The sequence below is a fragment of the Pipistrellus kuhlii genome, unplaced genomic scaffold (assembly GCF_014108245.1).
Source record: "Pipistrellus kuhlii isolate mPipKuh1 unplaced genomic scaffold, mPipKuh1.p scaffold_m20_p_12, whole genome shotgun sequence".
In the NCBI taxonomy this organism is placed as follows: Eukaryota; Metazoa; Chordata; class Mammalia; order Chiroptera; family Vespertilionidae; genus Pipistrellus; species Pipistrellus kuhlii.
The window spans coordinates 1,017,878-1,043,250 of NW_023425427.1; positions in this window are offsets into that span (position 1 = coordinate 1,017,878).

Consider the following 25,373-nt stretch of genomic DNA (forward strand, 5'->3'; position numbering starts at 1 on the left):
AAGGAAACATTTTACGTAGGAGACCATGATAGAAAGGGGTGAGCAAGTCCTTATTTGAGAGGTACCGCATAGCAAAGGAGAGTGGGCCATTGTGCTGGAAAGCACTGAGCTTTGGAAAATTAGCAACCTGGGTTCCAGCCCAAGCTCAGCACACTCAGTTTTGGTAAGACCTTCCTATTCAAAGTCTCATTTTTTTTCCATCTGTAAAATTAAAGGGATTTTGTTCAACCACTTTGGAACATTCTTTGGCAGTATTTCCTACAGCTAGATTATATGTATATTCTATGGCCCAGCAATCCTACTGCTGAATAAATACCAATAGAAATAAGTAGCACCAAAGGACACACACATACACACACACACACACACACACACCAGAGTTCATAGCAGCAATACTTGAAATAAAACTGATGATATCTCATGTCCAACAATAAAATATTATATGTCAATGAAAATAAACATGAAAAATTATGGTTTAATTTCATGTTGAGGAAATGTGCCAGGCACAAAAGAAAGAGTTCATACTCTATGATGCTATTTATGTGTAATTCAAAAATAGTCCCAAAAGTAATTAATTATGAGAGAAACAGTTTGGAATTAGATCTGGATTGAAATCTTGAATGTGCAAATTAATGGCTGTCAGGCTTTAGACAAGTTTTATTATTTCTCAGTCTCAGTTTCCCCATTTGATACATAACACACTTAACAGAGCATCTTTTATATTTAAAAAAAATAACAATGAAAATTGATTTTATTATGAGTTTTCCAAACTCTGACATCCAGGATCCCCTGGAAGTATATTATTCTAGGATTAGAAAGAAATTCCCACCAGGACCGATTTGGCTCAGTGGAGAATGTCGGCCTGCGGACTGAAAGGTCCTGGGTTCGATTCTGGTCTATGGCATGTACCTTGGTTGTGCACACATCCCCAGTAGGGGGTGTGCAAGAGGCAGCTGATCAATGACTCTCTTTCATCGATGTTTCTAGCTCTCTATCCCTCTCTCTTCCTCTCTGTGAAAAATCAATAAAATATATTTTTTTTTTAAAAAAAGGAATTCCCAAATCTATTGAGGTTTCATATAAAATTTTGTCCCTTTTTTCTTTATTATTTCTATCCATCTTCCCTTCCTCCTTACCTTTCTTCTCCACTCCCTTTTCTTAATTCCTTCCTCCCTATATTTCCATCTTAACTTTCTTTTCAGCATTTTTCTGTGGCTCTCTAAGGTCCTCAAACAGACTGAATTCCTTCTAAACAGAAAAGGAGTGGCTAGATTTTATCTTGACATCTTACTTTCTCAAATCTCTCACTCTCCTATTTTCTACCTCCTGTGCATAGTCATGGCGACTATAGCCAAATTAGTGTGGACACATTATAATTCCATGCAGAATCCAGAATCATTCCTGGGTAAGAGGTACAAATGTGTCATGGTACATATGTTTCATAAAGAGAGGTAATAATACATTGGTAAGGCTAATTTGACATGTTCTAATGAAAACGAAGTACTATAAATCCTCCACTCCTCAGTCAGACTGCTATCTTGGTCACCCCCTCCCAACATGATGGGCCAAGTCTCCTTATTAAGTGTCTCCTTTATTTTTTCTATTGGTTGCAGTACTGTCCTCTTCCCTGTTTGCCCCCCTTTCAAAAACTTACTACATTTATTGATACCATTTATCAATTTTTATAAAAAGTATAAATCATAACTAGTATTTCTTCTTTGTTTAAACCCCTTCAACAATGGCCCAATGGAATTGGAGTAAATCCTAAGTCATCCCCATGACCTCCAGTCTCCAATGATGCTTCTCAGTAATTGCTACTTTTCTTCTCTCCCTTTCTTGCAATGGCCTTATTTCTGTTTTTCATATACATTACATTTATATTCATCTCAGGGACTTTGTACACACCAAGCCCTCTATTATAAATTCTTCTCCAAGAATGTTTCATGACTAACTGCTTATCAACATTCAAGTCCAGGTGTCACCTATTGAGAGAGGCTTTTCCTAAGCCCAGCTAAAGTAACCTTTACCTTGCTCCTAATTACTGCCTCGTCATCTTATTATCCAGGATGGGGCAAAGTAGCCTTACAGCTATCAGTACATAAAATACAAAGTTGATTTTTGTAATATTATTTACTTGTTATTTTATTATTTCCACGCGAACTGTAATTCTACTTTTGGCCCACCCTGTATTTTGTTTACAGCAATGTTCACAAATCTCATTTATCTGCCTTATTTTTCTGTTATGTTTACATGCTTACATGTGTAAGTGTTGGAGTGGGGTGTTAATATGGTTTATAGGTGATGCCAGGGATGTTGGTAGTGCAGGCCGTAGCTAATCAATAATGGTTTTCGTGTGACCTGGGTTTTCATTACCCCTACTCATGGGTGAATTGATTAACTCCATGATCCTCAAGAAAATGAGTGTGAGTAAAAAAAGGAATGTGGCCTTAGCCATCTTCCTCTCCTCTTGGATTGTGACATGATCACATTCACTGGTTTCCACTAACTGGGTCAAACCACTTTTCAGGCTAGATTTGAAAATGAAAAACTTACCATTTCCTCCTTCCTTCTTTATAAGCTTTAGTATGATCCCAACAAAGATTTCTCTAAAAAGAAAGAATATTCTTAGCAGGTTTCTGGAATATTAACATGAACATTAACAGCTGGGGTCCAGCTGACTAATGTTTCTCTTGCATGATATGTATTGGAAGGAATAAAAACATCTCTTTTGTATTTTATATTTATTTAGTTTTATTTGTGTTTGTATTTTCCTCCCAAAGAACCCAAATATTAGGTCTAGTAATAATTAATGTCGTTTTCTAATACTTTTTTTTAATCGAATTTATTTAAACAATACAACAAAATTTAATCAACAATATAGTTGCCGTTGTTTTCTACTACTTGTGCCCAATGCTCAGGAAGCATTTTAATCCCTCTGTTGTAAAATTCTTGTGATTTTGATGCAAAAAATTCGGTCAATGCATTTTTGAGGCATTCTTCATTATTAAATTTTTTTCCAAGAAGAAAGTTTTGCAAAGAACGAAACAAATGGTAATCGGAAGGGGCAATATCAGGAGAATATGCAGGTTGAGGGAGAACTTCCCATTCCAACTGGTGCAGTTTTTCAGCAGTGATTCTTGCAGTATGGGGTCGTGCGTTATCGTAGTGAAGAATTACGCCCTTCCGATTAATCAGCGCGGGTTCTTTTTCTCTTAAAGCTTGGGCTAACCTTTCCTATTGGGCACTATCCACTGCACTTGTAATGGTTTGGTTAGATGGTAAAAGTTCATAATGAAGAATTCCTTTAAAATTCCACCAAACACACAACATCACTTTTTTCGCATGCAAGTCAGGTTTTGGCGTGGGCTGGGGAGCCTCATTTTTGTCCAACCATTGAGGCCGCCTTTTCAAATTAACATACAGCACCCATTGTTCATCTCCGGTAACAATTTGCTCTAAAAACGGCAAATGGTTTTGACGAGAGAGGAGCGAACTGCAAATTGTGACTCTTTGATTACGGTTGTTGTCGGTCAACTCATGAGGAACCCATTTTCCAAACTTTTGGACTTTGCCAAGTGCACGCAATTGATTGGAAATTGTTTTTTGTGAACAATTTAAAGTTGTCACAAGCTCTTGTTGGGTAATTTGAGGATTTTGCACCAAAAGAGCTTGAAGAGCTTCTTGATCAAAATTGGACACACAGCCCTGACCACTCTTGTCATCTAATGAAAAATTTCCCTCGCGAAATTTCTCAAACCAACGCTGGCATTTTCTGGCACTAACTGCATCTTGACCAAGAGCACTACAGATGTTTTTTGCAGCCTCACTTGCTTTTCTTCCTAATTGGAACTCGTAAAGCATGCAGTGCCAAATATGCTCTTCATCCGCCATCTTCTTAGCCCTAGTTTTGCAACAAAAACCAAACCAAACACAAACTTTTTCAAGCAAAACTTGTTAATTGCACTTCACACGTTCTGTAGATACCACGTATTTGAAGGTTATGTCAATACAAGTCAACGCCAAGCAAGATTTTAAACGAATGTTTAAAAACGACATTAATTATTACTAGACCCGATACTCCCAACAATGGCATGAAGAGATGATAATTTGCTGCTGTGCATTATAGGAAGCACTGTCAGTGCTTAATAAATATAAGACACACACACCCCAAATTTGAACTTTCTTTAAAACTTTTCAATGCTATGTTTTGTTTTTTTTTAATTTATTGATTTTTTACAGAGAGGAAGGGAGAGGGACAGAGAGTTAGAAACATTGATGAGAGAGAAACATCGATCAACAGCTTCCTGCACACCCCCCACTGGGGATATGTCCACAACCAAGGTACATGCCCTTGACCGGAATCAAACCTGGGACCTTTCAGTCCGCAGGCCAAAGCTCTATCCACTGAGCCAAACTGGTTTCGGCTGTGCTATGTTTCATTAATATTTATTCTGCAAACATCCACTTACACAGAGACTGCATAGGATACTCTCTTCAGATTATCTCCCATTCCTGAAAGCAAGCATGGGTTTAGAAAAAGCAACAGGTTGGCTTTGAAAGGTAGCATAAATATTTTGGAGTTTGATCTGAACTCAAAACCTGGTTCAATACCTAGAAGCTATTTGACACTGACAAATGACTTAACCTCTCTGTGCTACAATTGCCTCAGGAGTACAATAAGACACATAACGTCTGCTTTGCTTTTTTTGTTTAGATCTTGTAGGATATAAGTGAGTTTACTGAATCCTTGGCATTCAATAAATGTCCGTTCTCCTTATTAACCATAATATGCCACAATAATTACCTTCACTTGGAATGAAGTCAAGCAAAAGAGTTAGGTGTTTCTTATGTCCCTTGAGGAAGGCAACTGCCCTACTGGAAGACTGTAGTCTTACTCCCACTCGGGAAAGCATTTATCTTGACTGAATACAGCCCCTGGTGTAAATATGCACCCACTGAGGAGTAGGATGAGTTTGCAAACAATTATGCAAATATGGCCATATGCTTTTCTCCAGACCAAACCACAACATGAGTGCAAATTAATCAATGTGGATACTATTGTCAAATAGAGCATTTCCTTCTGTTCTTCCTGAGAAATAAGAGTGAGCATCTAATATTTTGTCTCATTCCTGCTGTATAAGTGGGGTATAAATGAGAGCTGGCTGAATTATCTCTGATATATTTGAAATAATTCTCCCGAAAATAATTTAAACAGTTAAGCATAAATGAAAAGTGCTGGAGGTGAGGGTGGCTTAGGAAAAGTTTATGAACACATACTGTTCTATGGTATATATGAATAGAAATAACCATCCTATACTATCAGTTAAAATCAATCCCCTGCTGCCCTAGCACTGGTTTGGCTTGGTGGATAGAGCCTTGGGTTGTGGAATGAAGGGTCCCGGGTTCAATTCTGGTCAAGGACATATGCCTGGGTTGCCATCTTGATCTCTAGCAAGGGGAGTGCAGGAGGCAGCTGATCAATGATTCTTCCTCATCGTTGGTGTTTCCATCTCTCTCCCCCACTCCCTTGCTCTCTAAAATTAATAAAAATATATTTTTACAAAACAGCCCCCTGGGTTACTATTATCTTTTATCTCTTAGATTTAAATAAAAGCATGAATCCTGCATTGGGGAAAAGACCCTTCTACTCCTGTGAGTGTTTTATTCATTGTTCAAGTAGGGTTAGATAAGGGAGAAACATTTATGTTTAAATCCAAATATAGTATTGTGTGTGTTAGATACACACATCCTATATAGTAAAACCCTAATATGCAAATTGACTGAATCATGAATTGACCAGTTGCTATGATGTGCACTGACCACTGCAACCGAGGTATATGCTCAGGTCAAGAGCATATACCTCAGTTGCAGGCTTCTTCATTGGTAGACGCTCAACACAGGATCTGCCCCCTGGTGGTCAGTGCACTCCCATAAGGGCTCACTCCGGGCTCTGCTGCAGGCAGGTAATAAGGAGGATCAGGTCTAAGTTGGCAGGTGGACATCTCCTGAGGGGTTTGGGACTATGAGAAGTTGCAGGGCGGGCTGAGGGTACCCTGGCTCCTCTGCCCAGTGCACGATTTTCATGCACTGGGCCTCTAGTGCATGATTCTAGTGTGTGTATCTATACTAATAAAGAGTAATATGCAAATTAGACCGGGAGACCTTCCGGAGACCTTTTGGACATCCTTCTGAACAAGTTATCTGATTTGTACAATAAGAATAAATCAAATGAAAATTTCCACAAGTACTTAAAATACTACCCTGTTTCCCTGAAAATAAGACAGTGTCTTTATATTAATTTTTGCTCCCAAAGATGCACTAGGTCTTATTTTCAGGGGATGTTTTATTTTTCCATGAAGAAGAATACGGTACACATTTATTGTTAAATGAAAATAAAGGAAATTTATTACCTGAATATAGTATGGTAGTAAGGTAGTTGTCAACACAAACCAGACAAACTATGAATCCTACAGTATCAAGAATTTACTCATTTATTCAATGACAATCATGTCATCATCTTCTGGAACATCATCATAACAATCCAATTCCTGAATTTCCTGGTGAATTTCTTGTGACTCCATTTCTTTCAGAATCAGTGGACCAAATCTCTCATGTTTAGTCTAGGGGAGGCCTTCTTTTCAGGGGATGGCTTATATTTCACTCAGAAGGAAACCTGTAAGTAGGTTTTGTTTTCGGAGGATGTCTTATTTTCGTGGAAACACGGTATAAATATAGAGTATTTTTCGGTAAAATACTCTAAAGTTTAAGGGACTACTTTCATAACTATTCCTATCAAAGAAACATTTATTTGGGTAAGAATTTTAATTTAATATTATTCAATAAATTTTTATTGCATACTTGTTATAGATCAAATTCAATTATAAGCACTCGAATTAAATTATTGAACCAAAAATATAAAAGTTACTGCTTTTATGGAGCCTGCATTCTAAAATAGGGATACAGACAATGAATTTATGTATCACATATACAAACCACATAGTGTATAGCACTATAAGTTAGGAAAAAATATGAACAAAGTAAGCTCTCATGAGGTGATATTTGAGTTAAGACTTAAATGTGTTGAATCCCTTGAATATAATAAGGTATGGATTAAAAATCCAAGTGAATATTTGTATTGAATACCTTGATACAGTTGTCATTATTTCTACATCTATCTAATCATTAGACTTTCTCAATTCCTTTGAGATAAGTAAACCAAATGTTTAAGTGATGCTAGAGAAAATATGTAATAAAGTAATACCAGTATGGCTTAATCAGGAAGGTAATTTTAAAAGTAAGTATGTAACCCTAGCTGGTTTAGCTCAATGGCTAGAGCATCAGCCTGCAGACCAAAGGGTCCCAGGTTCAATTCTGGTCAAGAGCATATACTTCGGTTGCAGGCTACTTTCCTGGTCTGGGCCCTGGTTGGGTCTCATTCAGGAGGTAACCAATCACTGTGTTTCTCTCACATTGATGTTTCTGTCTCTCTTTCCCTCTCTCTTCTACTCTCCCTAAAAATCAATGGAAAAATTGAGGGTTAACAACAACAACAACAACAACAACAGTAGAGTATGTAGAATTAGGAAGCTCTCTGGCTTCTAGTCACTCTCTGAGTACAATGAGATCAGGAACCTTGGGTGAGAACTAACCCGAACTTATCTCAGTAGCCTTCCCTCCCCTCAAACTGGGATAATACCTATTCTATCTATCTCAGAGATATGTGTGGACCCTTTAGGCACAATATAAATGCATTCTGAAACATATAAAAGTCCTGTTTGGCAGCAGGGAGGGTTTAAGAAATATTATGCATTTCTCCGTAGACTGTGAGCATAAAAAGTTTTTATTTGCATTTCAAGACCTCACATATTATGAGCAGCCTGCATCTTTTCAGTGACAGTCTTGGACATGTACTGTTACAAGTACAGAAGCTTCCCTACTAAAGAACTCTAAATTGGATGCATTCTGTGGTTTCTCACAAAGCTGCCACTGGAACAAAAGCACACTATCTCCACTAACAGCAGAGGAGACCATCCCATTAAGTCATGTTAGTCTCATCCATTCTTTTTTATTGGATAATGTCATATGCACTCTGAAGTAACTCATTATTACAAACATTTTATAATGAAGAAAGCCAAAGCTTTGGATATAGAGGAGGGAGCAAAAGGAAGATTACAGTTGTTTGTATAGAAAATAATAGAATAATTAATAAATAATAATACAAGAATAAACTATTTTGCAAACGCACAACTATAAATCTACCTTTGCCCCACACTGTATATATCAAAGAGAGCTGACAAAAAAAACAGTAAGATTCAGAATTAAGGCTGTCAATATCTCTAGTTTCCCCGTGAAACTGAACTTTGCGTAGGTGTTTAGCAATATATACATTTTGGTTAATTCTCACTCAAGGATTTTTTTTTCCATTAATTTTTTAAAAGAGTGGAAGGGTGGGGGAGAGACAGAAAGAGAGAAACATCGATGTGAGACACATCAATAGGTTGCCTCCCGCAGGCATCCCAACTAGGGTCGGAGATTAAGCCTACAACTGAGGTACATGCCCTTGACTGAGAATCAAACCTGTGATCCTTCAGTCCATCATTCTAACCACCAAGCAAAACTGGCTAGACCATGTTTAGCAATATTTTATACCCATTAATAAAAAGACTTCTGTACAGCTGCTTAGAATCTAGCATTTTCTCAAAAGCCCATCTGTGCTCATTTTTATAACTACTGTGGAAAGCATAGGTACTGTTTTCAGGTGTATGTGGTAGGCTGAACAAATGGCTTCCCCAAGTAGACCATGTCCTACTAACCCCCAAAACCTGTGACTGTTACTGTATACACTAACAAGGATTTTATACATGTGATTAAGGATCTTGAAATGGGGAGGTTATTTCTGTATTTCCCGGGTGGGCTCTAAATGTAATCCCAATGGTCCTCAAAAAAGAGAGGCAGAAGGAGATCTGACCAGAGAGACAGAGGAGGAGGAAGTGATGTGATGCAAAAGCAGAGAGATATGAAGATGCTAAGCTACTGGCTTTGAAGCTGGAGGAAGGAGCATAAACCAAGGAATGCAAGAAACACAGCTCTAGAGGTAGAATAAGAAAGAAAGTGAACTCTTCCCCAGGAGCTGCCTGCAGGAAAAACATCAGGTTGATATCTTGATTTTGGCATAGTGGAACTGCTTCCAGACTTTGTAAAAGAATAAATGTATGTTGTTCTAAGCCACTGAGTTTGTAGTCACTTGTAACAGCATTAATAGGAAATTAATACAGTGTGAACTTCCAATCATTAGTGACACCCTCTCCTCCCCCCCACAGGAGATACAATTTATGAAGCTAACATTGGGCTACCAGTGTTTCCCAAACTTTTGACATATGTGTACCCCTTCTATAATTTTCATAACACTGAGTACCCCTCGTACTCATGAGAACGTAGAATTAGGCGCAGCTAAGCATGGTGCAGTGCATATCCCCACCAAACTCCGGTGCAATGCGTACCCCCACCAAACTTTTCTGTACCTCTGGGGGTACGCGTACCACACTTTGGGAAACACTGGACTGTCAAAAAAGATTCGAACTCTCTGGACCCCAAATTCTGAGAGCATAGGCTACATCTTCAATACATAAGAGTGCAGAAAATTCCTGTTCTGGAAATAGATGAAAACTGGGTAAATATTCTGGCACCACCCAGAATGGTACAATCTTCAGCACACTGTTTAATATCTCTGGCCCAGAATGTTCTGATCTATAAGAGGGATTAATATCTTTACTCAGATGTCTTAGTAGATCAAGATAAGATAAGATAATTCATAATGTATACTTAGTAGTTAGCATAGTTTTCGTTTTTTGTTCTTGCATATACTATGTACCAGGAACATATTAACTGTTTCTGTTCTTGATCACAGCAAACCCTGAGGTAGGAGGCAGCTAAATGTTAGAAACACCAACGTCTTCTCTATACACAAGCTAGGTCTCCACAGACACCAAATAGAAAACTCAAAACTAAAAGAAAAATAACTTTGTTTTAATTATTGGCATTTATTGGTTGGAAGCACATGTCCAGGTGACCCAATGCTCCTAGTTCTTTCTTCTGCTCTTGTGTGTCACTTCCAACTCCAGTCCCATGAATGCCTACGCAGAGCCCAGGTGACCACACCTGTATTGAAGTGTGTCAGTCACCTTGGTGAGAATTATCATTCAGGGCTGGAGATCTAGGCTTTATCAATGATTAGAAAAATGACCAATAGAAAGTTTCCTATATGTGCCTTAATTTTCTTACATGTAAAAAGGAAATATAATGAAGATGCCATTGGGCTATGTCAGTGGTCCAATTCTGTTTGAATACAGAGTTTAAAAGTATAGAAAAGCATGGTGGCTGGAACATAACTGCTCAAAATATGACAGTTATGAACAATAATAGATGTCAGACACTGGGAAAATAAAATCAATTCAGATTTGTATGCTCTACTCAATAATTTTATAACTCTGGATATTAATCTTTGAGTGCTCAGAGTAGAGATGGAAAGAGAGAGAGAGGAGGGAGGATAGAAGAGTGAGACAGAGAGAGAGACAGAAATAGATGATAGATAAAATCACTGTGAGTGGTCCATGTTCTACATCACATTTGTCCAATATAAAATAATGTGCACAACACATGCCATTTTAACTTTTCTAGTAACCACATCAAGTGAAAACAAAAAATTAACAGGTGAAATAATCTTAATAATACATGTTATTAACATTACATCTAAAATAATATTATCATTTCAACATGTAATTCTCATACAAATATAAATGAAACATTTTTTATTCGTTTAAAAAGCATTTTGTATTTGCCTTTAAATAGGGTGACGAAAACATCTGGATTCCCTGGGCCTGTCTAGGTGTTAGGCCTGGATTTTTCTCACCCTGGAAACTCCCCCAATCCTTGTCAAACTGAGGCAATTAGTTATCCCACCCTTAGAGCTCATCTTAATTTGAACACTAAGTTATCACCATCAGAAAGAACTGATCTGTATTAGATTCCATCAAACTTGTTGTTAAAAAAGAAGATTCACATATTAAGTTCTTCCAAATATACCTGAAAGATTCTCTATAATTGAACATTCATTTATAACTTTAAATTTAAGTTAATTAAAATTAACTAAGCAATTAACATGTATTTTCCTCAGTCTTAGTAGCTCCACTTCAAACATCCCAATAATGGCTCCTACACTGAGCAATGCAGTTCTGTTATAAAGTTACACACCAAACAGTCTATGCCTTCTACATGTTCATTCTCCTGGCTTCTTTACACGCCACCACAGAACTGAGGTGGGGGATTTATTGTTGTACTATAAATAGTACTGTGCAGAGATGTGACCACTGCTTTAAAGATGTAATATGATGCACAGCACATCATAAAGTATGGGCTTAAGAAAGGTTTATTTCGAATGATCTTTGGAAAGAATGCAGTGACAATGACAGAATAGCTGAAAAGCAAGAATGCAGGTAAGCTATGGGGGAAGGAAGTATCAATTAAAGTAAAGCATACTCATCCACTCTGTTGTAGAATTACAAAGAGAAAGCCAAGAGTCAGGAGACCTGGTTCTGTGATAGGCATGCTAAAGACCATCAATTAGACATTTTTCTTTCTGGCCTGACTTAACATCTCTGGCAAAATCATGGAGTGAGCCTTCAGAGTCCCACTCTCACTCTGAACACAGAGAAATAATGTGTCAATTATAGTAACAATAATATAGTCATACATAGCTAAAATGAAAGCAAACACAAATTCTGAAGCATGATAATTTAGAGATAGATAAGCCAAATGAATGTGTTTTCAAGTTGTTGCAATAGTGTCTTAAAACAGTAACCAAGATAATAATTGAACTCTGGATGGCAGAAGTATAAAGTTATGACTGAAAAATTGGGAACTAGGTGCTATACATAAAGCCAGGTCCCTGAAAGATTGCAGGATCCTTGTAATAAGAAAAACTAAAGTCTTCCTATAAATCCAATAACATAGCAAGAAAGCTTCTGCCTGTGCTCAAGGAGAAAAAGAAAATATATCTACAGTGAGAAACTGAAAAACTAGCATGTGCTATACACTCATGACAGGTCCGAATTTATGTTATACACACGGAGTAGGGATCACAAGTGAGGAAAATAATGCAAAACACACCCTAAGACCATTGTAAACCCCATGGTTTTGGCAGAAACAAATTAAAGAAACCACACTGTGGAGACACTTCCAAAATCCAGAGGGGATAGAATAAGGGTGGGGAGAGGGGCAAGGCCACCATGGAAAAGAATCACATAATCCAAAAATACAAATTACTTGAGGAAATGATTTACCACATGGGAGATCAACAGAAACAACAAAGCAGAAAATTGATACCTCTAAGAGATTGAAATTACAGAACATAAGAAAGAGGCTATTAAATAAATATATTTTAAATGATTAAAGAGAAAATAGAAGAAAACAAAATTAAACAAGGAATTACTAAAAATGAATAATTAGAACTAGAAAAAAAAGGATATAAAGGACAAATAATGTATGCAATCGTATACTTAAAAAAAAACTATAAAAAATAATTTTTCTGGGCTAAATGGTAGATTACTCATAGTTGAAGAGAGAAGTAAAGATCTGGAAGTTAAAAAAGGCAAAGTTAACCTGGAGAGTATTATACTAAAAGAAATAAGCCAATTAGAGAAAGACAAGTATTCCATGATCTCACTCGTATATGTAATCTAATGAACAAAATAAACTGATGAACTTAGTAGATCCAGAGATATAGAAGCATGGAATAGACTGTGAAATCTCAGAGGGAAGGTGGGGGAGGGTGGGTAGGTGGGTGTGGGGAAGCATGGGACTTGGTTGGAATGTTTGTCTGTAAGGAGAATTCTCAGTAACAAAAAGATAATCAATATTCTTGGGAATATTCAAATTAAGTTATCAGTTAAGAATACACAATGGAAACCAAGATATTTAGGCCTGAACCACAATGACAACACAATAGATCTAAACTAAGTCAAGAAAAAAAAAATGGATAAACTCTAACAATTAAATGATGAATTTCAGCCCAATCCTTCTCTCACCTCACACACATACAAATAATAATAATAATAATAATAATAATAATAATGATAATAATAATAATATCAAAACCTTGATATAGATCAGACAACTAAATTTAGGAGCTAAAACTATAAAACTTTTAGAAGAAAATTTCACGGGCAATTTTCATGACATTAAGATTGAGTCAAGAGTTCTTAGATATAACACCAAAAGCATAATCCATAAAAGAAAAAAGAAAAAACACGATAAATTATACTTCAGAAAACTAAATGTTTTACTGCAAAACAAATTATGAGATGAAAATGCAAGTTATAGACTTGAAGAAAATATTTGCAAAGTTTATATCTGATATAAGACTTTTATCCTGACTATATTAAAAACTCATATAACTCAATAATAAAAAGAGAAGTAAACCAACTGAGAGTTAAAATATCTTAAATAAGATAAACAAGAGGCCAGTAAACTTGTGAAAAGTTTTCTTTTAATGTTTTTTTGTGTTTCATGAAAGTTTCTAGTTTTTATTTTTTTTCAGAATGGAGGTAGGGGTGTAGTTCAGGCACTTCACACCCAGATCCTTTCTTAGAGAACAGTGGCAGCTTACTCTCTTTTTAAAAAAATATTTTTATTATTATTTTATAATAGTTTAGGTTTATGTGAAAAAATATAAGGTAGGACAGAGAGCTCCTGCACCTCCCTTACCTATTTTCTCCTACTATTAACATCTTTCATTAACCTGATACATTTGTCACAATTAAGGAATTAACATGAGCACATTACTATTAATGAAATGTGCACTTTATTTGGATTTCACCGATTTTCCTTAATATACTTTTCCTGTTCCAGAATCCCATCCAGGTTACCACATCATGTTCAATTGGCAAGTCTCTTTAGATGACTCTGTCCTGTGACAATTTCTCAGACTTTCCTTGTTTATGATGACCTTGACAGTTTTGAGGAATATTAATTGGGCATTTTGTAGAACTTCCCTCCATGTGGGTTTGTCTGATGTTTTCCTTATGGGGTATGGGGTTTGGGGTTTGCGGGGAGGAAGACCTCAGAATTGAAGGGCATTCTCATCACATCACATTAAGGGCATATGCTGTCAGCATGATTTATCACAGGGGTGTCCACCTTAATGACCTGGCATTGCTAGCATTTGCCAGGCTGGAAATGGATTACTCTTCAACTAACTCTTTAATATTCACAGAGGCAACAGGGAAAAAGTTTCAGGGGTCTGAGCTCAAGTCAAGAAATAGAAATTCCAAATCCTGGCCCAGACACTAACTTCTCAAGTCACTTCACTTCCCAGGCTTCACCTATAATATATGGGGATCAGGGAAAACATATAAGGAGAATCTTCTGAGGCCTTATTTCTCACACAGCAGTCCCCCATACTGCAGTTTTGTGTTCTGTGGTTTCAGTATCCAGGGTCAACTTCAACCTGAAAATATTACATGGAAAATTCCAGCAGTAAACAACTCAGAAGTTCAAATCATGTGTTGTGCTGAGCAGCATGATGAAATCTCAAGAAACCTGGAAGCAACTCATCCCCTTTGTCCAGTGTTTCCATGCTGTAGAAGCTCCCACCTGGTAGTTAGTTCCCCCTTGGGTTATCAGATCCAATATGGAGGTATGGCAGTGCTGGTGGTCAAGTCATCCTAAATTTAATTCACAATGCCCCCAAAACATAAGAGTTGTGATGCTGGCAATTCAGATATGCCACAGAGAAGTCACACAGTCCTTCATTTAAGTAAAAAGGTAAAAGTACTCAATTTAAGGAAAGAAAAAAAAAATGTATGTGAAATTGCTAAGATTTATGGTAGGAACAAATCTTATATCTGTGAGATTATGAAGAAAGAAAAAGAAATTTATGCTAGTTTTGGTGTAGCACCTTAAACTGGAAAGCCTTAGGGTCTGAAAAGTGCTTACTTAGGATGGAAAAGGCATTAAATGTGTGGGTAGAGGACAAACAAACAGAAAATGGATTCCAAATAAAGAGCAATTTATGGCACCAGTCAGCATTGAGCCTATACAGGGACTTCAGCAAGGGACTCCATCCCCAGGTAGGAGTGGCACCATGCTACTCACTGCCAGTGAGGGATGGTTACACAGACCCAGGAAAAAGGTTTGCATTTTATCATCTCACATCGTCATCATAAGAAGAAGGGTGAGTACATACCACAGATATTGAGAGACCACATTCATATAACTTTTATTATAGTATAGTTGTAATTGTTCCATTTGATGATCAGTTGTTAATCTTCTTACGAGCCTAATTTATAAATTGCACTTTATCATAGGTTTTTACGTACACAAGAAAACATAGGGTTCAGTACTATCTGTGCTTTCAGGCCTCTACTGGGAGTCTTGGAAAGTATTCCCCATGAATAGTGGAGAAGTACTGTATATTGTCACATTTTATTTTTCTCCACTTTACCAGTCAGAATCCCACAAGAAAGAAAGATGTGTAAATTTGAGGAGAAAAGGATGAAGGAACTATGGACCAAGGTAAAGGTATGGTGAAGGTGGATATTCCAAGCTTTAGTGCAGCCCACTAGGTCTGATGCCAGCAAGGTGCTTACATCACACCTACAACCAAAGGGGTGAGAGGAAGGAGTGCCTAAGGGGTCCTGGAAACACATGTACCCACACAGAGGGGGAAAGCTGACTGAGAGGAGCTGTGACCACCATCCAAAATCATGGCCAGCCCAGGGCAAGCCTGTAGGTAGGGAGCTGGTGAAATAAATTCTCTAACCTCATGCTTCTCCCTCCCTCTAATTTTCTGAAAGTATTACCCACTGGATGAATCTCACCTGCAGCTCAAAGACAAGAAGCCCAGAGAGATCAGACATGTGGAACACAGAGAAAGGTGGAGAAGGGTATAAAGTATATCTAGAGGGACGAATCAAAGATTTCTAGCACCCTGTAGCTTCAACGCTATGAATTACAATTGGATCAATTCAGCTCATATTAACATGCCCAACATTATTTAATATAGCTATTACTTGGTACTTACACAGACAGAGGACTGAATGAATTCCCAGACATCCTATGCCAATGTGGCAGAGTTCTAATTATTACCACATGCCATCTGTGTCTTCCTTCCTTTCATCTCAGACAATAGGTGTGATCTGTCTTCCATGTCGAAACTTGAAATATGTTCAGATAATTCCAATGGACCCGTTGGATCTCCTCTTCTCCCGCTAACTAATCCAAGTTCCTTCCAGACTAGGGGGAAAATTACACTAGTTTACTCTAAGGAATCATCCAAGTGTTAGATCTATAATTCCCAGGAATATAAATCACTACCTTGGAAAGATTTATATCACTGAAGTTCATTAATGTTGCACTGAGAATTAACAGAAGGAGATGAAAAGAAGGGGTCAAGATTTTGAGGGATTGTGTACAAAAACTCACAATTTTAATTGCCTCAATCAGGAAAATAGAACATCAATCAAAATGAATGAGGTACCCTGGCAAGTGAGTTAGGAACCTCAAGTTGCATCAGACAGGTAATTGTCCAGTGCATTAAAAAGGACCCCATCTTAAATGTAATGCTAGAAAATAAGGTAGCAAGAAAATAAAGCTTTGCCAATATTGTTTTACAATGTTGTTTGACAAAACTTTACTATTTCCTATGTCATTTATAGCACAGTAATATACACATTATTGCATCCATCTCCAAATGAGGAAAAAGAGGTTCAAAACGATTAAGTATTGTTCCAAAGTCACCCTGTCTGAGTACAGGGCCAGGCATATATTTGACACTCAGTAAACAAATCTGAAGGAATGAAACTTAATTCGCTTAAGTGCAGAGTTAATCTTCTAGAAAGGGCTGCCCAACACTCTTTACCTCCTGGCACAATGGCTGGGCGCAGGGAGAAGTCAGCCAGGTTTCCTTATTCATGTTCTAGCCAAAAAGACTCATTTGGACACCCGAACAAAAATAATTTTTATATTCTCTAACAACTATAACTCATTTTCTATTACTTAATAAGTGTGATGAATAAACGAGTCCTTGGGAAGCCAGATAGCCTCTGCAAATGGGCCGGTGTGACTTGACTGATGGGTTTGGAACCTGGAGCAGGGAGCAGAGCTGCTGAAAGCTGCAGGTGTAGGCAGAAACTGACTTCTGAGCCATTGCTCTTTTCTTTGATGGTGATAATCTGGGCTTTTTAACTGATTAGAAAAATCTCACAAGTGCTACCTGATGTTTCCCTGGGTATATTAGAATCAGCTAACTGTGGGAATCTTGCAAGTTTTCTCTTTATCCTTCCCATCTATTGATAGTTCTAGCTCCTCTTCCTATTGATGACTGTCTAGCTCTAGTACATCAGACATAAGGTCATGAGGCCCCATGGACTAGAAAGACTCACCTAGAGAACATCATGTATGCTTTTGCTGGGAATTATAGAACTTGGGGAAATCCATACTTTAATTATTTCTAGAAACTACACATTTAAGAAAGAATTTGTTGAGCATTAAACATGTATTTTAATTTTTGTTGTAGTAAGGAAAGGGGGATATAGTTCTTTAAGGGCTATGGCATGGTGAGTATATAATGGGAGAAAACCTGGATTTGAAGTTAGTCCTAGGTTTGATTTTATATCACTTAACTAAAACAAAACAACACAACTTTGGACAGTGTTTTAACCTCTCTGTGTCTGTTATGAGAATGGCTATCTGTTTCAAAATTCATTCTTTGGTACAGTGGCTCTCAATTTTACCTGCACAGGAGAATCTTCTTGGAAGCTTTAAAAATATATAGATGCATGAACTGATGATAATAATAAATACCTATTTGTAGAACCTAGGTATTTAAAAATACAATCCAAAGGTGCAGCTCAGATAGAAAAGTACTGCTTAACCAATTAGAATGGAAGGGTCAGTTTTTCAGAAACTTGAAAGGTTTACTCTTCCTGTAGATGAGAAAGTTGAAGCTCCGGGAAATTCCTAAATTTGCCCAGAATCACACAATTTAGAGTGGAATTCAGGTCTCCTGAAATCTAGGCCATAATATTTTCTACAATTATAATTTTAGCCTGGATTACCCCTAAGCTATCCAGAGCAGAAAACAGAACTTGAGACACCAATACCTTAATAACAACACACCCAGAGGCAGCTTGGTAGTGAGCTTAGCCTCTATAAGATCTGAAACTCTGATTACCAACCTATCAAGCCTTGGGTTTGGCTTAAACCAAGGTCACAGTCTCTCATGACACCATATTCAGGCCGGCCACAAATCTAGCATGATACAGTGGCGAGGTGGAAACCAAGAGGAAATAGAGTCTTTCAGATTCAAAATTTTAACAGAGATTGTTAACAAACAAAACAAACTGGTGACCTAAATGTCCTTATGAGGTGCTGGCCCATCAATATATCACAAAAAAAAAAGTCCTAGATTTTAGTAGGATCTTTTTATTTATATATATATAGAGAGAGAATTGGTTTCAGAAAGGAAGGGAGAGAGATAGAAACATCTGTGATGAGAATCATTGACAGATTGCCTCCAGCATGCCCCACACTGAGAACAGAGCCCGCAATCCCGGCATATGCCCTGACAGGAAATGAAACCATGACCTGGTTCATAGGTGGATGCTCAACCACTGAGCCATGCTGGCCAGGCAGTAGGATCTTGATAGCAGGATCTGATGAAGTTTTTTTTTTTCTTTTTTTTTTTTTTCCTATCTGATTTTATTGTATCATCTCCTTGCTAGGTCTCAGGAAACCAGAAGCTGGAGATGCTGAGTACCAGTCCATCTCCAAGCTTGACAGAGAAGCAGAAAATAAGTCTCTGTATGTCAGTCTCATGTTCCTTTCAGTGTTGTCAGAGCATGAGACCGGGAGGTAGAGAGAGGTGGAAATCCTGGTGGCATCTCTCCTTAGCTAGGAAGTCTCCCAACTAAGTTACTTTTTCTTTACTAAGCCTTACTTGTAGTATAAAAATTAGAATAAGGTTATTCACTTTATAACATTGTATGAATGATGCACATTAAATTTTAGCCTAGTGCCCAGCACTAAGTAAGGATTCCTTAGTTGACATTTTTGTCATCGTCATTGTTACTTTGTTGTGCCATGTTGTTCCTCTTCCCAAAACAATGAATTTCCAGTGTGCTTGATGTTTTTAAGAATTAGATCATTCCAAATTGGCTCTCTTTTCTCCTGTAAGCCTAATCTCTCTGCCATCAGAGTGCAAATACATGTGCGTTCACCCTACTGAGAGCTTCATGTGGTCAATTCTAACCTGCAGCTAGGTGTTTGGTAGAATACCACAGATGTAGGGCTGCCTAGTATGTAACTGAGGCAGGAGACCTGGTCTGTGGTCTCCCCAGGACATGGCTATTCCTCTTTTTGGTGTATTCATGAGAAAGAGAAAGTGGTTCTAAGAAAAAATGAATGGAACCAGAACCCTGAAAATGTTCAGACTTCTTGGACCCTGGCAACGACGACATATTTTTTCCATAGCCTGAGTGAGAGGAGTTTTGGCCTGAAAACCTGGCTCATCTTGTTTCCATCTCTGTCTCCAGTGTCTTGCTTTGGCCTCCTTCCATCTGTCACCGTCCAGCAAAGTTAGAAAGGGCATGCGAGTGTGGAGTGATGGGGGAGGACATGTTTTTCAAGCCTGCAGGCAGCCCTAATCACACTTGGGTGTTTCTACACAGCACGAGGCTTCCAAGGACTGTGGTATGTGGACTTGAAAGAAAACTCCTGTGCTCAGTGTTCACTGGATCCAGCCCCAGAAAGGGAAGGATGAGCATGCACTCTCTTTGGCTACCTTCTGACCTGGCTGCTGTGTTACAGACCATCACGCAGCCTCGGTCCCTAGTGCGGTACTTGTTGGTAACCACAAGGTGGCATTGCAGATTAAAGTGAAATACCGCAAACCTCCTTCAAGCTCCCAGATGAGGCTCTGGTATCCCACACCTGGGAATTAAAGATGTCTAGGCCAATCTACTCATTTTACAGATGGTGACACTGAGGCTTAGAGACAAAGTAGAACATAAATGTCCCAAGCACTAATCAGAAAGGAAAACAGCCAGTATTTAGTACCCAGGTAATGGAACTTGTCCCTCAATTTAGTATAATGTAAAAAATGTCAATGTTTTACTTATTTATTTTTTTCCTCTATTAAAGGGAGCACAAGCAATTAGAATGCAAATACCATGAGGGTAGAGATTGTACTGATTTTGCTTTCCCCCTAAAAGATCCTGGGGCTAGTTTAGAGTATTGATTTATTGTTTCTGCTACATGTCATCTTTCTTCCCCTTTAGTTGTTTTCATATTCAGACTAGATTTCTAAAAATTAATATTATGAAAATTACTTCCTCCTTTACTCCTCATATTCTCAGTTAACAAGCAGTCATTGAGACCCTACCAGGTCCAGTGGCTGGTCTGTGTTCCTACTGGGGATCTGGCACTTGGGTTTGGTCCTGGGAGGTGAAAGAGGGACACTGAGGCACTGTCCTGCTGTCACAGGTATACTGTTAACTTGCTCATTGACCTTAGGAAATTATGCAGGGTGAGCACAGATGTTTCTAATGCCTTTCTCATTACCCTTCTCATTACCCCTTGTGGGGAAATCTCTGGTTTCCCCACAAAATTCAGGGTCAAGCTTTGTTTCTGAGTTTTAGGATAGCCAAGTGAAGTCCATTGCTAAAGTCCAGTCCTGAGGATGGATCTTCTAACAGCACTGATACAGTCCACAGGGACTACCTCTTGTCCCAGGTCCACCGCTCTCTGAGGCACTTCAGGAAAGTCTAAAATTCCCTCAAAGCCTAACTTTCTATAGATGTAGAAAACCTAAAACCATCCTCTCATGCCCCTTGTTCGCAACTGGACCGCCTCCCACACTGCTTCTGTTTGGGCTCCTCTGTACCAAAAACATCTGCTGTCCAATGAAGGGTCCCTGATGACTGAATCTGGAATGTGTATTCTTTGGAAAGCTCTGAGGTTGGGACTTCAGGGAAAAGAAATGCCAATGCTGTTTTAGAAAAAATCTCTACCATCAGAGGAAAATAACAGTGATTCTCGGTAGGAAAAAATAGAAAAACAGATCATGTGCCCAGATGCAGCTTTGTCGCTGTTTTGTATTTTAATGCTCATATAAGCCAAGCAGCCTCCCTCATGACCCTGAATTTCCTGGAGCGATGTTTAAGAGTAGACAAGAACATGTAACGTTCAAGAAGAGATCAGAATTTCTGATTCAAAAAAGTTTAAGTCTCTACAGTAAAAATCCCTACACTATATAGAACCATCAACGTTGGAGGGGATACTAAAACAACTACAGGTGTGGGTACAGAATCCAGCCTGTAACTGCAACTCTCAAGGTTTTGTCTTTCAAGTCACAAGGGGCTTCTTCCATTGACCAGTTCTCAAGTGGCCTTGCATCCCTGCCCCACCTTCCATTCCCCTAAGTTACAGCCCCTTCCATTCTATTTCTAGGTCCTCACATGACACGGTGTCCAGCCCCTTCTCCATCTACTCCAGTAGTGTCCTCTTTGAACCGTGGTGACCAGAATTGCTTGGTCTCCCAGGTGCCCCCGTGCAACTTCTTTGTGGCCCTTTCTGTGCTAAGCAGGGCACTGAGGACATGAAAAAGACACGGCCCGTCTTTGAAAAGCTCATTCTACAAAACAAAGCTAACACTGGTAGATAAACTCACAAACAGAAACAAAAGGCAAGACGATTCCTTTTCATGGATAGGACAGAATATAGCCCACATAACAGACATTCTATGTTCTTAGGACATCATTTGTATTCTCAAGTTTCTGGATGTTCTTATTCTGTTCCTATCATTTTATGAAATGGGTGTCTATATTTATTGCGGATGAATGCCACCCTCGTGAATATTAAAGGGAAAGAGATGCATTCCCAGAGTCCAGACCTGTTATATCCTTCCTTTTGTTTGCCACTTTTCCTCTTTTAAGTCAGGGATAGCTGAGGACTCCCAGCAGAAATTTTGTTTCATTTAGCCCTCTCTTTTGTGCAGATTGACCCAGCTGAGACTCAGAGCGAGAAGGTGTTTGCACCCGACCCAGGATGAACCAATGGGCTGCATTCTGTTTTGCAAAGGAACTCATCTTTGCAGCAAACGCTTGTTTCTTCTTTGTTGCTGATTGCACATGTGAGATCATTAGTCTGAAAAAACACAAGAGCTCTGGACACAGGGTGTGAATGCTGCGTAGTAATGAGCTCCTCCTCCTCTGTGCCTTTGGTGGCTGAGGCCTGAAACAACAGGCTCTTCAAGGCTTCAGTGGAGGGGGAAGCCATTCCCCACCTACCAGGAGGGGCCCCTCCGCTCTTCTTGTAATCAGAGTAGAACCCACTTTCACCATGCATTTGCAGAATCTGCTGCCTGTTACAGAGCAAGCTCATGTCTTGTCTTCTCGCTTCCTCCTCCTGATAGCCCTGGGAGGCAGGTGTGGGTATCACAGTTTATATACAAGGAAACAGAAACTGAGAATTTGAAAGGCAGGTCTTCATCATGCAGGGAAGACCAAGCAGAGAAGCAGATGCTGAATCTGACATCAGGGATTTGGACCACAGAGCCCTTTCGGATTCTTCACGCCCCACAGTGACCTCCAAAACAAGCACCTTTGTGCAGAATGGGACTATCTGGAAAGCAGTAATCATATTAATCTAGCTCATTTATTCCTCACACCACATGAGATTGGTATGAGTGTCCCTATTTTAAAACCACGGTGTATAGCTTCCTTTGTGTTTTTGTTTTATTTTTCTCTTCCTATTTAGGAGAAATATAACAATTATATAAAGTTGAATGGAATTGTGTGCGTGCGTGTGTGTGTGTGTGTGTGTGTGTGTGTTTAATCAATACAATTCCCTCCCTACTTCAAGTTCTTAAAAATACAGCGGAGCAAAATTAGAATATACTCAATTCCTTCTGTTTCTTCATTCCAGAACAGTGAAAATTTCCATTCACATAAAAGTTCTCAATGTTTAAATAAAATAAACATTTAATATAATCCGTATCCCCTGAATAAAATCTGGAATTGTGTTGTTTGTAAATTTTGCTATATGTGTCAAATCAAAGTCTGACTTTCTCTTATGTCACTAGTAATACAGAATTGCCCAAGAGCTTGTGAATTTATCTTTAACTCTTCCAAGTAATCATACAAGGTAGATGTTATAGATGTAGAAATTGAGGCATAGAGATGACCCAACATTTCCCAGCCATTGAATGTCAGGGCAGTCATGCAGAATTCAAGTCTGCTTAATCCCAAATATCTAGCGCGGGTTCTTGGAATTGTCCCTAAGGGACAAGTTCACCTTTGGCTCCCCTATCACGGGGAAATATTTCTTGCGGCGTTAACCAGGCCCCAACAGCTTTAGTTCCGGGACGGTCTCAATTAAAAAAAAAAATAGGTTTCTGGAGATGGGACACACAATAAGAAACAGGGCCTTATTCATCTGTCAGCTCAACTTGTAAGCACCTTCCGTGTGAGCGTTACAAACAACAGCCTCTGAGAATGACCTCGTCACACTGAACAATGAACGCACCTGCCTCGTGTTCCTGAAAGACAAGAACGATGGACCGCAGCTCCTCCTTCTCCGCGGTTTCACTTCCAATGGTTTCTGTTACCTGCAGGCAACCATAGTCTGAAAATGACACATGGAAAATTCCAGAAATAAACACTCCATACCTTGTCCAGTTGCAGCCCTTCTGGTTCCCAGTCGCAGAGCAAATTCCCAGGCCAGCTTCTTGCGCGTTGTAGGTGACTCAGTCCTTCTTGCTGTCTTCACGTTCCCACGCCCGCACGCTCCTCACGCCCGTCACGCGCCCCACGCCCCACGCTCCCCACGCCCCCTACGACGCCACGTCCCCACGCCCCCCACGCTCCCCACGCCCGCCACGCCCCCTACGACCCCACACCTCCCCGCCCCCACGCCCGCCATGCACCCCATGCCCGCCACGCCCCTACGCCCCCACACTCCCCACGCCCCCTACGACCCCACGCCCCTACGATCCCACGCCCCCTCGCTCCCCACGTCCCCTACCACCCCACGTCCCCACACCCCCTAAGACCCCACGCTCCCCACGCCCGCCACGCTCCCCTCGCCCGCCCCGCCCCCTACGACCTCTACGACCCCACGCTCCCCACACCCGCCACGCTCCCCACGCCCCCATGCTCCCCACGCCCACTACGACCCCACGCTCCCCATGCCCCCCATGCCCGCCACGCTCCCCATGCCCCCCATGCCCGCCACGCTCCCCACGCCCCCACGCTCCCCACGCCCGCCACGCCCCCTACGACCCCACATTCCCCATGCCTCCACGCCTCCCACGCCCCTACGCTCCCTACGGCCCCACACCTGCCACGTCCCCACGCTCCCACACTCCCCACGCTCCGACTTTGGTCACTTGGTAGCCTACTCAGTTACAGAGAGACTGTTCAGGCATCGGGGTGCCTTTTCCACTTCACGGTGCCCCCACAGATCAGGAGCAGGGGCACAGGCGGTTCGGACAGGCCACGGCGGAACCTCGACCTACTTGCTTGGCGCGGAAAGGTGCACGTTCACCACTGAAGGGAACGAAAAGTCGTATGCGCGGTGGCTAGGACCCACGGTAAGGCCGAAACTTCTATTTTTGAAACTGTGGGGGAGGAAAGAGACACCCGTGCCCACTCTGCTGCCGCACCTTATTGCAAAAGCTATGGCCCTGGTGACATTTTATCTTTTCACAGCGTAGGAAGAAGGGTGAGCACAGTAAGATATGTTGAGGGAGACAGAGAGGGCCCACACTCACGAAATTTTTATTACAGTATATTATAATTCTATTTTATTCTTTAAAAAAATAATTATTTATTGTTGAAAGTATTACATATGCTCCCCTTGTCCCCCATTGACTCCCTCCAGCCGGCCCCCATCCCCCGCCTCAAGTCTTCACCCCACTATTGTCTGTGTCCATGGGCCATGCATGTATGTATACAAGGTCTTGGTTGATTACCTCCCTCCCTCCTACCCACCCACTCTCCCTCGCCTTCTCTCCGAGATTTTATTATTAATCCTTTTTGTTAATCTTTTACTGTGCCTGATGTAAAAGTTAAACTTCATCATAGGTAGCAATGACTAGGGAAAAAACATAATACAACAGGTCTCTGAATATCGTCGTTTTAGTCAACATCATTTCCTTATGTCCTTGATTGGGGCGGGGGGGGGTGGTGGATTGGAAGCCGGGGCCATGCACTTGAGGGAATGGGCGTGGCTCAATTGTATAGCATGAGTGAGTGCAGGTGTGAGTGTGAGCAGGGCGTCCTGTCCAGGGTAGACCCTGCCGGGTACAGGTGAGAGCT